Source organism: Lutra lutra, chromosome 6 (assembly GCF_902655055.1).
Source record: "Lutra lutra chromosome 6, mLutLut1.2, whole genome shotgun sequence".
Taxonomy (NCBI): Eukaryota; Metazoa; Chordata; class Mammalia; order Carnivora; family Mustelidae; genus Lutra; species Lutra lutra.
Window position 1 is genome coordinate 26,865,161 of NC_062283.1, and position 16,319 is coordinate 26,881,479.

Here is a 16,319-nt window from a genome sequence, read left to right on the forward strand (position 1 = left end):
AAAACTTTCTGTTCTGCATTACAGGATTATGCTCTTAGAAAGAAAATTGGCATCAGCCTAAAGAGTATCACTGCCTGTTGGCCTAATTTATAACAACGGATAGAGCTCACAGGCATTTGCTCATCTTACAACCAAACCTCTCCACATAAAATAAGGCCATCAACTGCTCACAGGAAATAAGAAATCAGATCCAAAACGTTTGAAATGTTTTTATTTGGGTAGGGAGTTAGCGGAGTGGTTCAATGGTGTGTGTGTGTGTGTGTGTGTGTGTGTGTGTGTGTGTACACTAATGTGTTCTTTTGTAGGATACAGTTTAGTTTTAGTTTAAAAAAATATATAGATCATCAGGAACTGTTTAGACTTGCAAAACTCCCGCCATCTAGTGCCACGGGCTTTTTCCAAGGGGCCTGGAGTCTGGAATGGTCATATGAAACATTCAGCTTCCCCTCCCCCCCAACACAGACCTCCCACACACAGGACTTTAATGATCTGGGGCAGATTCCTTTACTACTCTGTCTCAGAAAATGTACAAGATGCCTTACAGATGATAGATCTACAGCAGTTAAAACCAGTGATTGCACCTGGCAAGGAGCCCATATGCCACATTTGCCACAAATGATCTACATGTGGCTCACCTTTCTTATCCTTCAAAGAGCACACTTTGCTTCCAGAAAATGCCTTCCCAGACAGTGGAGGACAACAAAGCCATGTGGACCTCCACATTCTAGGAGGGAGCTCAGCTGACAGAGGCAGAGCCAAAGCTAACCTTAAGTCCAAACTTCCCTGTCAGAACTAACAGCAGCATGTTCTCCTGATAGATATAGAACTTGCTGTGTTTTTCTAACTGTCCCATTTTATAAATCTCCTTCCCATACAGGGATACAATTTGGCCTCAGCATCAGAAAGCACTCTCAGAGAACTGAGATGTGTCAAACAGTCCATTTTCCACTTAAAATGGGACTCTAAAGGGCACCTGGGTGGCTTAGTCAGTTAAGTGTCTACCTTTGGCTCAGGTCATGATCCCAGAGTCCTGGGATCAAGCCCCCCCATCAGGATCCCTGTTCAGCAGGGAGCCTGCTTCTCCCTCTCCCTCCACCACCAGCCCCTGACTCTTGTGCTCACGATCTTTCTCTCTCTCTCTCTGTCAAATACATAAAATCTTTTTTTTTTTTTAAATAGTTTTTTGTGTATCTGTTAGGCATTTGTATGTCTTCTTTGGAGAATTGTCTGCTTTGATGATGGGTATTAAGGAGGCCATGTATTGCATAGAGCACTGGGTGTTACACACAATGAATCATGGAACAGTACAACAAAAACTAATGATGTAGAGTATGGTGACTAACATAATATAATAAAAAATAAAATATGAAATAAAATAAAGTAAAATAAAATAAAATAAAATGGAACTCTCTCTTTCTCACCAAATAGTAGCCAGTGTAGCATTCTGAAAGTGGGAATGTCACAAGGACAAATTATAAAGTTAATTTAAGAAAAAGAGGAGAGTGACTGCTATCCTCCTGTAGGATCTTTAATGCAGCCCCCCAAAGACAGGGATGGATGGTGGTTTCCAGCCCCCAGTGCAGAATGTCTCTAGACTAATAGTCATTGGATATTCTTGGTTTTTGAGGAACAGTAGTTGGGAGGTGGTGGAGAGGACAAAAGCTCTTTCATGCACGTTGATCAAGTGATTAGAAAAATAATTCAATATTAAGCAGATGGAATTGAACTAATTCACTTTTCAACTCTGTTTTTATTCTTCTGCATCTTCCTGACCTGGAGGTTTAGGGTTGAGGGATTAAATACAGCCTCAGGCAAGTTAGTCTGCACTTTCCCACAGGGGTCCTAAGTGGGCTCCAAGGAAGTACGCAAAACTTTTTGAAGTTCAGCCTTGAAATTGGCACAAAGTTATTTCTGACACATTTTATCGGCTAAAGCAAGTAAACAAAGTTAAACATAGGCAACAATCTTCACCTCCCAAGCTGCAAGGTCATAATACAAAGGAGTAGAACTACTTGTAGGAAAATAATTTCTAAGCATTTTTGCAATTATCACAAAATGGAAAAAACCATCTGCATTAGTCTGTTCATGCTGTTATAACAAGATAACACAGACTGGGTGACCTAAACAACAGATATTTATTTTCTCACAGTTCTGGAGGCTACAAGACCAAGATCAAGATGCTGGCAGAATTGATTTTTTCTGAGGCCTCTCTTCTTGGCTTGTAGATGGCTATCTTCTTCCTATATCTTCACATGGTCTTTCCTCTGTGCACACACTTCCCTGGTGTCTCTCTGTATGTCCTAATCATCTCTTCTTAAAAGGACACTAGTTAGGTTGGATTAGGGCCCACCCTAACCTCATCTAAAACTAATTACCTCTTTAAAGTCCTATTTCCAAATACAGCCAGTACTGAGGGTTATGATTTTACTGCATGAATTTTGGGAGAACACAATTAATTCCATACCATCACTGAAATAACAAACAACCAAGGAGTTACATTGGTGATGGGAAATAAAAATGAAATCTTAACACACAAAGGACAGAAGTCAGTCTGGCACTGCCTTTATCACCTGCAGTTTAGGAAACTTTAGTTTGCCAGTTTCCTGCATCCTAAATCCTTTGCAACATTTTAGTCAGTCATCTGCTGTAATGTGCATCCATTTAAATTCACACTTTTTGTGCTAATATAGTTTACCTCTTGTCCTAAAAAATAGCACTCACCAAAGTAGAATTTAAATCAGAGGACACTGGGGAATCAGAATGCTTTAAATCTGGCATATCTTTAAGGAATCAGGGGATTTCAGGCATATCTTAAGCATCCACTGTACTCAAGGCCAGTGATAGAACAATGTGGGAATCCAAATAGTGAAGACATAAACCTTTCCAGTCCTCAAAGCACATACAGGATAGTTGAGAAGTCATGGAGTCCTCAGTACTTAGGGTGTCCTACGTAGAAAACCACGGGAATGGTTTCTTCTTTTATGACAACATTGCATCCTTACTGCTAAAGATCAAAATGAACAAAGAGTGAGGGAGTTTTGACCAGCTCTGAGAATTCATTCATTTTTTATTCAAAAGTTATTCTGAAAGTGCTTTTAAGACCTCTGAGTGTGACCTTTGTCCCCTGGGTATTCAGTACAGAGCACCCTTTCTTGGCAAGCACATTTGTGACAAGCACAAGCAAGAAATCTGATACACTTTTTTCCCTTTAAGTCTTAAAAAACCATCTGCTTCTTTAGGAATTAGGCCTGTGAGTTGCCAAAGCAAAATATAATAAAAGCACAAGAGAACCCAGCTTTGTCCAAAACCTGCTTTTCTATTTTTATAACAATGCCAACCTCATTTGATCAGCACAGGAGAGCTGCTGCTGACATATATACCTACCTGTCTCTCACCTGTGCTTGGACAGTGCTCTGAGGAAGTCAGCCAAATATCTTAAGTCAATGCCTTGCTCTTATGGACCTGAGTGCCAACAATGGAAAAAAGAATGGTCTGTATGTCATATAATAATAAATGTTAGAATAAAATTAGTATTTCTTTTCTCTTGGCAGAATTATGTTTGAATTTCAATCTATGACTCAATAAATGCCCAGCAATGTGAAAATGCATTGAAGAGTTGTTGGTTGTTTTTTTTTTTCTTCCTTTTTCTCTTTGTCTTTCAGGAAAGTACAGTGGCATCAGCCAGTTAAACAGGATGACAACAGAGGGAATATGTTTATAATCAGTAAAGCTCAGGAACCTGGAATATAATACAGATCCATTCTGAACTTGAGTGCTGAGAAAATTCAGAAATATACAGAGCATACTTCTAATGGCTGAATTCCATTCATGCTTAACTTTTTAAAGATGTTTCCTTATTTATGAATTTTATATGCACATTTAAACTATGAAGAAGGACTAAATATAAATCTAAAAGGGTTCTCAGTGTCAGTCACTTTTGTCCCTTATTAAGGAGCCAGATGTTAGTTTCATCATTTCATAAAAATATGATATTTAATCTTCCACTTTCAGTAGGATTCACGTATTTGTATGAAAATAGATTTCAAAGTACTTGAGACTAATGTGACCTATAAATTAATACCTTTTACTAAACTCATACTAATGGAATGGTTATAGAGAGTATTTCATCAATATCCAAACCTAGCCGTAAAGTTTCTACTCATCTTATTGGCTTATTATAACATTATTTCCTTCTGTGGATTGGGAGAAGGGGGGGCACTCAGCAAGATATTCTGAAGTGTGCCTGGTCTCACTATCTCTACAGCATGGTGTCAAGGGAATGTTGATGTTCATAGACACCATGCTGTGGGTGGCACAGACTTGGAGCAGTTCTCACAACAGGAAGAGATTGAGAAGCAAAACTATTGCATATTCTTGGAAAAGCACTTATAATAGAAGTCACATACTAGTGGCTGATGATCAGTCCACAAAGTGAAACTGTGCTGCAGAACAGCACAACACCCAAGAACCATGGAAGTTTTATTATTTAAGATTAGGTGGGGTGCAATCACTTCAACTGGTGAACCAGGTTCTTGCCCAGCTTTGCATATGACTTCCCAAAACCAGAACAAGACTGGAATTAGACCTAGGAAAAAAATGCCTGTGCTAATCATTTATATCTATTTTTGAATGGAGGACTCAATGTTGAAAGGTGCCTTCATTTATTTACTCTTTCCTGACCTTATTTAATGGAACTTCCTAATGACTAATATTCTTTTAATCCCTTACTCTATTTTCTAAAATTATAAATGCTTAATTTTTCCAGTAATGAGAAATAACATCTGAGATGGGCTACTGAAAACATATATCCATATATAGAATATTAAGTCCTTTGGAGAATCACTTCCCCAGAAGACTTCCTGAGCAAAGGCCTGATCGGATAGGAAGGAATAGCAACCATATGTACAGAAATGGAAAGAAATTTTTTATGGAGTCATATGTCAATATCCAATAGCTGTTCTACATAGTTAGGAATATGTAAGGCCTTCGGCAGTAGAATGGATACATATATATAATCACATTTCCAGATGCAGTAAGACATACTTCACATGCCTGGCCTCATGAGGTTATTCTTAAGGCCTCCAGCCTTGCTCATGCTACAGTGCAGTCCTGGATCCTTTCTCCCTGCCCTTTCTGCTAACAGGTATGTGGCCTGTCACCTGGGCAGATTTTCATGTCAACATTACATCAGAATACATTATCAAGTCTCTCATTATTTCATCTCATATGTCCTTCTAGCTTCATGTTTATCTCTCTTTAATTCCTGAATAAACATGAGCACTCCTTAGGATTCCAGCACTTCAGACCTCTCCTTCCTATATCAGGAAAGCCCCCAGTCATTTTAAGGTTCTATGCAATAGAACCATAGCCCGAGTTGGGAGGAAGCATAGGGATCACTTTGTCCAAGCTTTTACATAAGAATTGTATGTTGCCACTAGTTATTAGATGAGAAGATGTATTAAAATAGTAAAAATAATAGTTTTTAAAGGTTTGTCTCTTGTGTTAAAAATCTCAAACACTAGTATAGCAGGCAGTCTCTAAGATTGTTCCCATGATCTTTGCCTTCTGATGCTATTTTACTCCACACTATACTAAGTTGATCTGTACAACCAATATATAGCTAAACTGATGTTATGTTACTTCTGAGATTATAAGAAACAGACTGGGATTTCTGTGTCAGATTTTCCCTCTCTTTTCTATCACACTCTCATCTCTCAATCTGGGGGAATCCAACTGATATGTTAGGAGGACACTCCTAGAAGCCTATGGAGAGGACTACATAATAAGGAATTGAAGTCTCCATCCAACAGCCAGCAAGAAATAAAGGCCTGCCAGCAAACACATAATTGAACTCAGAAACTCAGCCTTCAAAGAAGATTGCAATCCTGGTTGACAGCATGATTTTAACCTCATGAGAGATTTGAACCAGAACCATCCAACTAAAATTCTCCCAAATTCCTGACCCACAGAAATGAGAGATAACAAATATTTGTTGTTTTATACAGCTATTTTTAAAATTCTTTCCTCAACATAATGAAGGCCAAATATGACAAGCCCACAACTAACATCACCTTTAACGGTTGAAAGGCTGAAAGTTTTTCCTATAAAATCAGGAGCAAGACAAGGCTTCTCACTACTCCCATTCAACATAACACTAAAAGTTCTATATAAAATAATCAGGCAAGGAAAGGAAATGAAAAGAATCAGAATTGGGAAGGAACAAACAAAATTGCCTCTCTTTGCAGGTGACCTGATTTTATATAGAAAAAAATCATAAAGACTCCACCAAAAAACTTTGATCTAATCAAATTCAGTAAAGTTGCAGGATACAAAATCAACATACAAATATCAGTAGAACTGACAGTGAATTATCTGAAAAAGAAATAAAGAAAAAATCCCATATGCAATAGCATCAAAATCAATAAAATGCCAAGGGCTAAATTTAATGAAGGAGATGAAAGATCACTACACTGAAAACTATAGTACATTGATGAAAGAAATTTTAAAAAACACAAATAAATGGAAAAATATATCATGTCCATGGATTGGATAAATTAATATTGTTAAAATGTCCATACTATCCAATGCCAGCTATAGATACAATGCAATACCTGTCAAGACTCCAATGGCATTTTTTAAAACAGAGATAGAAAAAACAATCCCAAAATTCATATGGAACCATGAAAGACCCTGAATAGCCAAAGTAATCCTGAGAAATAAGAACAAAGCAGGAGACATCACACTTTTGATTTCAAAATATATCACAAAATTATACTAATATAATTTAATATAATTGTCAGCATAGCACTGACAATAAAACAGATACATAGACCAATAGAACAGAATCAGAAGTCAAGAAGTAAAGCTGATGAACTAATATGTGGCAAGAGAGACAAAAGTATCTAATGGAGAAAAAAACAATCTCTCTAAAAATATTGCTAGGAAAAAAATATATTGCTAGAAAAATTGGACATTTATGCACAAAAATATGAAACTAGATTCCTTCTTATACTAATAAAAATTTACTCAAAGTGGATTAAAAACTAAATGTAAGAATGAAACCACAAAATGCCTAGAAGAAAATATAGAAGAAAACCTTCTTAATAAGGGTCCTGGCAATGATTTTTTGGAAATGACATCTAAAACACAAGCAACAAAATAAAAAATAAGTAAGTGGTAATACATCAGATTAAAAAGGTTCTGCACAGCAAATGATCAACAAAATGAAAATGCAACCCATGGAATGGGAGAATATTTGCAAACCACATACAGGGTGTTTGATATTAAAATATGTAAGGAACTCCTACAATTATAGTAAAAAAAATCATCATCATCATCATCATTTAAAAAGTGAGCAAAGGGGGCGCCTGGGTGGCTCAGCGGGTTAAAGCCTCTGCCTTCGGCTCAGGTCATGATCTCAGGGTCCTGGGATCGAGCCCCACATCAGGCTCTCTGCTCAGCAGGGAGCTTGCTTCCCTTCCTCTCTCTGCCTGCCTCTCTGCCTGCCTGTGATCTCTGTCTGTCAAATAAATAAATAAAATCTTTAAAAAAAAAAAAGTGAGCAAAGTACCTGAATAGATATTTTTCCAAAAAAGACATTCAAATGGCTAACAGGTACGTGAAAAGGTATTTAGGATCACTAATTATTAGGGAACTGCAAATCAAAACCACGTGAGATACTTCACACCTGTTAAAATGGTTATCATTAAAAAGACAAGGGATAACAAATGTGTCAAGGATGTTGAGAAAGGGGAACCCTGGCGCACTGTTGGTGGGAATGTAAATTGGTGCTGTCACTATGGAAAATACTATGGAAATTTCTCAAAAAAATTAAAAGTAGAACTGCCATATGATCCAACAATTTCATTTATTTGTATATATCCACTGGAAACAAAATCACTATCTCAAAGAAGTATTTCTACCTCCATATTCATTGCAGCATTATTTATAACAGCCAAGACATGGAAACAACCTTACTGTCCATCAACAGATGAATGGATAAAAAAGATGCAGTATATATGTGCAATGGAATATTACTCAACCATCAAAAATATGAAATCTTGCCATTTGCAACAATGTGGATAGAATCAGAGTGTATTATGCTAAGCAAAATGAGTCAATCAGAGAAAGACAATTATCCATATGACATCACTCGTATGTGGAAATTAAGAAACAAAAGAGAGGATAATAGGGGAAGGGAGGGAAAAATAAAATAAGACAAAATCAGAGAGAGAGACAAACCATAAGAGAATCTTAAATATACAAAACAAACTGAAGCTTATTGGAGGGGATGTGGGCAGGGTCATGGGGTAGTGGGGTGATGGGCATTAAGGAGGGATGTGAACATTGGGTATTATATGCAACAGATGAATAGCTGAACTCTACCTCTGAAACTAGTGATATATTCACTATATGTTAATTCAATTTAAATATAATAAAATTTTTAAAAAGAAAGAAAAAAGAAGGTATGTATATAAATACAATGAAATATTATTCAGCCATAAAAACGAAGGAATTCTGCCATTTGTGACAATGTGGATGGACCCTGTGGGTACCATGCCAAGTGAAATAAATCAGAGAACAACAAATACTGTATGATCTCACTTATATGTGGAATCTAAAAAACCCAAACTCACAGAAACAGAACAGATTTGTGGGCTGCCAGAGACAGGGAGTAGAGAGAATTGGATGAAGGTGGTCAAAAGTTACAAACTCCCAGTTATAAGATAAACACATTCTGGGGATGTAATTTACAGCTAATGGATATAATTAGTAATACTTAGTAAATCTTAGAAGTTCTAATCACCAGAAAAAAATGTGTAATCATGTGAGTCGATAGATGTTAACTAAACTCATTGTGGTAGCTGATATATACATATATCAGATCATTATGTTCTACATCTTAAATTTATGCAATGTTTTTTGTCAATTTATCTTAATAAAACTGAAAAACAATAAAATAAATAAAATGGAGGAAAAGTAAAAATAAAACAGCAATGATTTGTTATGCAACAATAGAGTACTAATAAAATTAATGTCAGTCTTTCTAATTATTCCAGGCAATTTATCACCATATCATATAATCACTTAATGTTACCATTAATAAATTGTCTCATCTCTTATCTGTCCAAACACATCATTTTAGTCTTCTGAGCAGGCACAATCACTTAACCACAAATTGGATATACCACACAACATGAATGCTGATAAATACTTGTGCATTTGTTTTGCAAAATCACATATAATAAACCATGGTGTAAATTCAGAATGCTTAATAAACCAATATGATATGGCCATATATAGTGGATATCTCATGGTGTCTCCTCACTTCCTTCCCTTTCCTCATAATAAAGCTGTTCTTTTCTCATCTCAGCCATTTCTCCTAGTAGGCCCTAATCAGCTTAACCAGCCCCTTGCTACAATGGGACATGAACTTGATTCACTTACTGAAGTTCGATTTAGGCTAGTGAGAGAGAGGACTTGTTTGGGAGCTTTTATGAAAATCCTTTCCCTTTTTCTGGACCCAGAAAGCAAGACATTGAGGCTGGAGGCTGCTGAAAACCATGTGAAGTGGAAGACAGAACAAAGAGCAACAAAGATGACAGCTTTTGAGGTGTTATATTAAACCTCACTCAGAGTCAAGACTCTGCCCATATTAGTTCCTATGCCTGTGAAATTTCTCTTTTCTCTGTCTCTCTCTCTCTCTCCTCTCTCTCCCTTTCCCTTCTTCTTCTCTCTCTCTCTCTCTCATCTTTCTCCAAAACCTGTTTTTGATCAAGATTTTCCATAACTTGATACTGAGATAAACATAACTGATACAACACCTGAAATGTAATGATATATATACTGCTGTTTTACATGAAATACACTATTCTACATCTTTCTAAACATTTTTAACCTAGAGCAATTTTATGGATTCAACATGACATTGTCCTTTTACTAACTGATGACTAAGAAATATAGCAGTATTAAAGCATTTGTGTTTTATTCATCACACCAGTGTCTTTACCCAAGTGGAAAATACTAATACATCCAAATGGAAATTTATATTTGATTAGCCTAGAATCAATTCTTGGAGTCCATAAGATTTTCAGTATTTGCTATTGTTTTGTGGCTTCATCCCTCCAGAAGTGTAAGACAAAAGGAAGCAACGTGGGTCCAGGCTAGGGTAGGAGAAAGGAAGGTTGAAATAGAGAGTCTGAGGAAAGAAACACCTGAAAAGGGTAGGAGAAAGGAAGGTTGAAATAGAGAGTCTGAGGAAAGAAACACCTGAAAAGAAAGCTGCTGAAGCATGGCCACAAGTGCTTTTCAAAGGGACTACAGACCTAAGCTATGCATGGAGTGATCCAGCAGTCTTTACAATTCTCCATGGTTATAACTTTCAGTGCAGATAAGATTGTGTATAGATTTGAAGCTTGAAGGAATGGAGCCTGCAGCAGAAGGTAAAAGTCATCTGAACTTTGAGTTCTGTCCCATATTATATTTATATTTATATTTATATTTATGCATTTGTACCAGGAATTTAAATCTTCTTGTTTTATTTCTTAATCAGCAGAATGTTAGTGAAGAGAGACTGCATATCAGATTGCTTAATTAGACATTTAAGAACAAAAATAATCAAACCATTATGTTCTTAAGAAAATTACCATCTTTACTGTCCATCTGTTGAGGGCATCTTTGTTGCTTTCAAGTTTGGGCAATTATGAATAATGCTGCTATAAACCTGTTTTTATCATATTTGGGTAAATACTAAGGAACATATAGTGCTATGGACTGAATTGTGTTCCTGAAATTCATATCTTGAAACTCCCAATAAACACCCAATATAACTGTATTTAGCTATATGGCCTTTAGAGAGGTAAGTTAGGTTTAATGAGATCATGAGGGTGAAGCCCTAATCCAATAATAGTCCTGGTGTCCTTATAAGAAGAGGAAGAGACTACCAGAACTCTCCCTCAGTCTACAAGTAGTGCACAGAAATGAAGACCATAGGAGGACAGAGTGAGAAGTCTGTAAGCCAAAGAGAGAGATCTCACAAGAAAACCTGCTGGCACCTTAATCACAGATTTGCAGTCTCCAGAACTGAGAAAATAAATTTCCATTGTTTAAGCCACTTAGGCTGTGCTATTTTGTTATGACAGCCTGCAAGTAATACATATGGAGCTATAATTTACTTACTTTACTGTACAATTTTGCATTCCTGCCAGCAGTGGTTGAAAGTTTCTACTGTTCTACATCTTCACCAGCATTTGTTATTGTCAATGTTTTGGATGTTTGCCATTTTAATACATATAAAGTGGTATCTTATTGTTTTAATTTGCAACTCCCTAATGACATATGATGTTAAACATCTTTTCACTTGTTTATTTGCCATCTGTTTATCTTCTTTGGTGGGGTATCTCTTCCAATCCCTTGCTCATTTAAAAAATCTAGTTGTTTGGTTTTTTGTTGTTGAGTTTTAAGAATTCTTTGTAAGAAAAAAATCTTTCATCAGATGTCTTTTGCAACAATTTCTCTGAATCTGTGGCATAAGGGGGTACTTTTACAGTTTTTTATTCCTTCCATATAGTTTTTTTAATTGAAATATAATTCACATAGCATAAAAGTCACTCTTATAAAGTACACAATTTTAATGGTTTTTAGAATACTCACAAAGTTATCACTACTAATTCCAGAATATTCTCATCACTCCAAAACAAACTTCATATGCATTAGCAGTCACTCATCATTTCCCTCTCCCCTAATCCTCTAACAGTTACTCACCTACTTTCTAATTTTATGGGTTTGTTTTCTAGACAGTTCTCGTAAGTGGAATCACACAATATATGACCTTTTGTGACTGAACTCTTTCACTTAGCATATGTATCCATGCTTTAGCATGTATTAGTAATTTATCCCTTTCATATGGCTGAATAATATTTTATTGTATGGATATATCACGTTTTATTTATCTAGTTGATGGACATTTAGGTTGTTTCAGCTTTTTAGATATTATGAATAATGTTGCCATGATCATTCATATACAAGTGTTTGTGTGGGCCTATGTTTTCAAATCTCATGTATCTATCTACCTAAGCAAGAATGGAATCGCTATTATAGTTCACCTTTTTTATTATGACCATCCCAGTGGGTGGGAAGTAATATCTCATTGTGGTTTTGATTTGTATTCCTTAATGGCTAATATTTTGAACATCATTATCTTTTCATGTGCTTATTGGTCATTTTTATATCATTCTTGAAGAACTGTGTATCCATATACTTTCCCTGATTTAACTGGTTTATCTTGTGAACACTGACTTTTAGAAAGTCTTTATATATTTTAGATACACGACTCTTATCACATATATAATTTGTAAATATTTTGTCCCATTTTGTGGGTTGTTTGTTCACTTTCTTGATGGTGTCCTCTGCAAGCACAAATTTTTAACTTGATGAAGTTTATCTACTTTTTTGGTCACTTCCATTTTTTTAAGTGAAATTAATGTTTTTTTCTTAATTTTCCTAATCCTCAGAACTTTTTCTTCTTTCTTGTACATCATGAGTGTCATGAGTGGCTTAATGTTTCTGCCCATCTTACTCACCAAGTCCATGTACCATTGGAACTGTAGTTTTTAATCAAACAATTAACTTCATCTTCAGTGATAATAAATAGTTTAAGACATTTCCTTGACAATAGTCAAAATTCCCACGTTGTGGAGTAGCTCAGGTCCCTACAGCATGGAAGCTACATCTGTGAGAAACTATGTCCTCCTCCCAGTGGCATTTTCAGGAGAAGGGGTATGTTTCCTGTCTAGTAAAGTTCTCGTCAAGTTTCAGTCCAAACAAAGCTGCAAGAGTTTGCAGGTTGGAGGATGGAGGGCAGGGAACTTTTGGTGAATGTCGCTCCATAAATTTGTTTTTACTAGTACTAGGCTTGCCAATCAAAGGAATAAGTAAGCCCATGCTTAACCCAGTATAGACTAAACAGCCAGGGGACTGAGAATGGGAATTTGCTTACAGAGGGATTTCCTGCATGGTTTGGAGGTCAGGGGCAGTAAAAAAAAAAGTTAGTTGAGGGGCTTAATCTATGACTCAACATATGTTCATGAATGTAAAGCCCACCTTTGCATCTAAAGATTGCAAGACAGATGACAAGAGAGGGGAGCTTTCACTCAACTCCACTTGTAAAAGGCAGATCCCCAACTAATTACCCCTCTATATGGAATACCTTGTTCCAGTATTCCTGCAAATCAATGAAACCAGGTCATACTTCTCAAAATTGAACTGTTTTGCCTCAGAAATATTTAACCAGAATTGTGTTCTTATGACTACTTTGTCAAGGAATATTATCAGTGGTCCAAAATTTATTTCTCATAGTGCTAAAATAAACTGCTACAGAAAATAGTCCAAAATTATCAAAGGTATTCTATATTTAAAGCATATAAAATATTGGGAGAACAAACACTGAAAAGTGGAGTTCTAGCTTTGAAAGATGTCCGATAAATAGAAAGTTCCAGTTAATAGTGGTAACTCCCAATGTTTAAATAACCCTAGGAATTTTCAAGTATTATGAGAAAAATATGCTACTATAAGGTTAACAGAAGCTTCCACAAGGAAAAATAAAAGTTTATGTTATGCAGCAATAATAATGAATATCAAAAGAAAGTAGAGTAAAACATGTCATATGGTAGAGGGATAGGCTGCCATACTAAGTCTTAGACTTCAGTCTTTCTCACCATCCTAGACTCTCACCTTCTCCCCTAGGTTCAAAAACTTTCCATTTGGGTGATATTGCATGTCTTTACAACATCTTTGTCAGAAAGCCTTTCCCAGCCCTTCCAAGCTGAGATAGTTATTTCCCTCTCTAACCTAGGATCATCCTGGGCATATTCATAATGGAGGTTTGCCACACTATATAGTGACTGTTGAACATCTTGTTTGCCTCCCCTCAGGAGGCTGAGCTCCTAAAAGGCAAGGTCAGTGATTTGTTCATCTTGGTATTTCAATGACCTAGCAAGGAACCTAGTTTAAATACATAAATATAGCTCCACTATTAATATTATAATTACATTTTCCTTAATTAATCCAGAAAATCCAATGCTGCCTCATATACGACTGAAATATATTAAGCAGTTTACTTTCTCATAGTTTATCATAGTTTAGTGTTGAACTAATCAGAGAGAAATAGAGAATTAAAGTGAATATATCACAGAATGTAATGTGAAATATTAAAAAAATTTCTTTTTTACTATAAACATCTTAATAAATTTGGGCATATAGCACCAGTTACTATGTACAGGCTTTGCACAGTCCATCCTAATTTGTAATTAATTCTATTTGTATAGAAAATCTTGGGGGGGAATACATTTTTTTCACCAAATCTCTTTATGTTACTAATCTGCTAAGCAAAGAATTTTCTAGTAAGTAATTCAGAGGCAAATTTCAATCTGGTTTTGATAAAATTATCACAAATTAAGATGGGCTAAATTAAATATTTAGCATTACTTAACAAATATTAGAAAGAAGTGATTTTTAAGAAATCATTCATGACAGGAAATAATTTGATTGATGTAGATAATTCTTTAGTATACCTTTGTGTATTATTTCACTGACTTATGTTTGATTTTCTTTACTTTGAAAAAAGACAAACACATTTATGTAAATATCTTTTATCTTTTTAAACAACATATAGCCTTCTTTGTGAAAAACACTATTTTAACTGAGTCAGCTGTCTGAATTCATAAAGTCAAATTCCAACAGATTCAGTTTAGTTTGATTTGCTCTCAACAATTTTCCATCACAACTTTAAAACTAGGCACATCTGAAGTAGTGCAATCTACACAAAAGTGAAGTCCAATAAAGAAAAGTTAATTCAAAAAAAAAAGTTAATTCCCAAGTCCTAACATAAATCACAATCACATCTTATTATTTTAATGTCTGTCGTTCAATTTATAATGTAATGGAACACAGAAACTATGGATTCAAGGCCAGGTCATTGTTAATGATGTACTCTTATGCAACTGATTCTCTATGAGCTTTAACTAATCTGTAAAATGTAAAACCATCATCATCTTCATCATCATCATTATGCTTATCTTGCATGGAACAGATGGAAGTATTTGTTTACTGCCTAGTATTCAATGATATGCTAAGTGCTCTGTGTTTCCCAGATCAGCCTGACCATAAGAAATGCCTGGAGCACTTATTTTTTAAAAAACTACTCATAGTCCTCCAGACAGACTCAATGAATTAGACTTTCCAAGGAAGAGCCCTTATAATCTGTTTAATAAACAAGTAGCCTGATTGATTCTTATGGTGGTAGTTTGGGAAACTATGTTAAAGGATCCCAAAGTAGCTTCTATATATATAAATATATTTTAACCATGTAATATATTTTATATGTTTATATTAATATGCTATATTATATATATCATGCTATCAAGGAGTGAATAACGACAAAAAAGGCACATAAAAATGTATAGAATCTCACAGGTCAGACTCTAAGTCTGTATAAGGAAAAGGTCAATGTCATTCCAATTTGTTGTTATAAATCACATTGTTTTAATTTCCCCCACTTTCATATTTACTTAATGACATCAGCAAAACCAGCAGATCTTATCCCAGGGCAATAGCCAAAGAACCTGGGTAAAAAATCCCTACATCAGGAAGCTACTGTTATTTCTGCCTCAGAAATTCTTATGGGCATAGGGCAGTGATGGCACAAGGCAGAAGGAAGACTATGGAAATACTTCCTGTTAGGTCCCATGTGTCACCACGAAACAATTGAACCTCAAATCCCAAGTAACAGTAGGTGAATGCCCATCAGTCAAGTTGCCACAGTCAACATGGCCCAGGCAACTCTGAATTACTTGTAATCTCTTTTCTTTATTATTATGTTCAGTTAGCCACTGTATAGTACGTCTTTAGTTTTTGATGTAGTGTTCAATGATTCATTAGTTGCGTATAACACCTAGTGCTCATCACAACACGTGCCCTCTTTGGTACCCATCATCCTATCACTCCCCCAAACCCCTCCTCTCTGAAACTCTCAATTTGTTTCCTGGGGTCCATAGTCTCTCATGGTTCATCTCCTTCTCTGATTTCTCCCCCTTCAGATTTCCCTCCCTTCCCCCATGGTCCTCTGTGCTATTGCTTATGTTCCACATACGAGTGAAAACATATGATAATTGTCTTTCTCTGCTTGACTTACTTCACTTAGCATAATCTCCTCCAGTTCTATCCATGTCAATGCAAATGGTGGGTATTCATCCTTTCTGATGGCTGAATAATATTCTGTTGTATATATGTACTACATTTTCTTTATCAATGGCTAACAGATA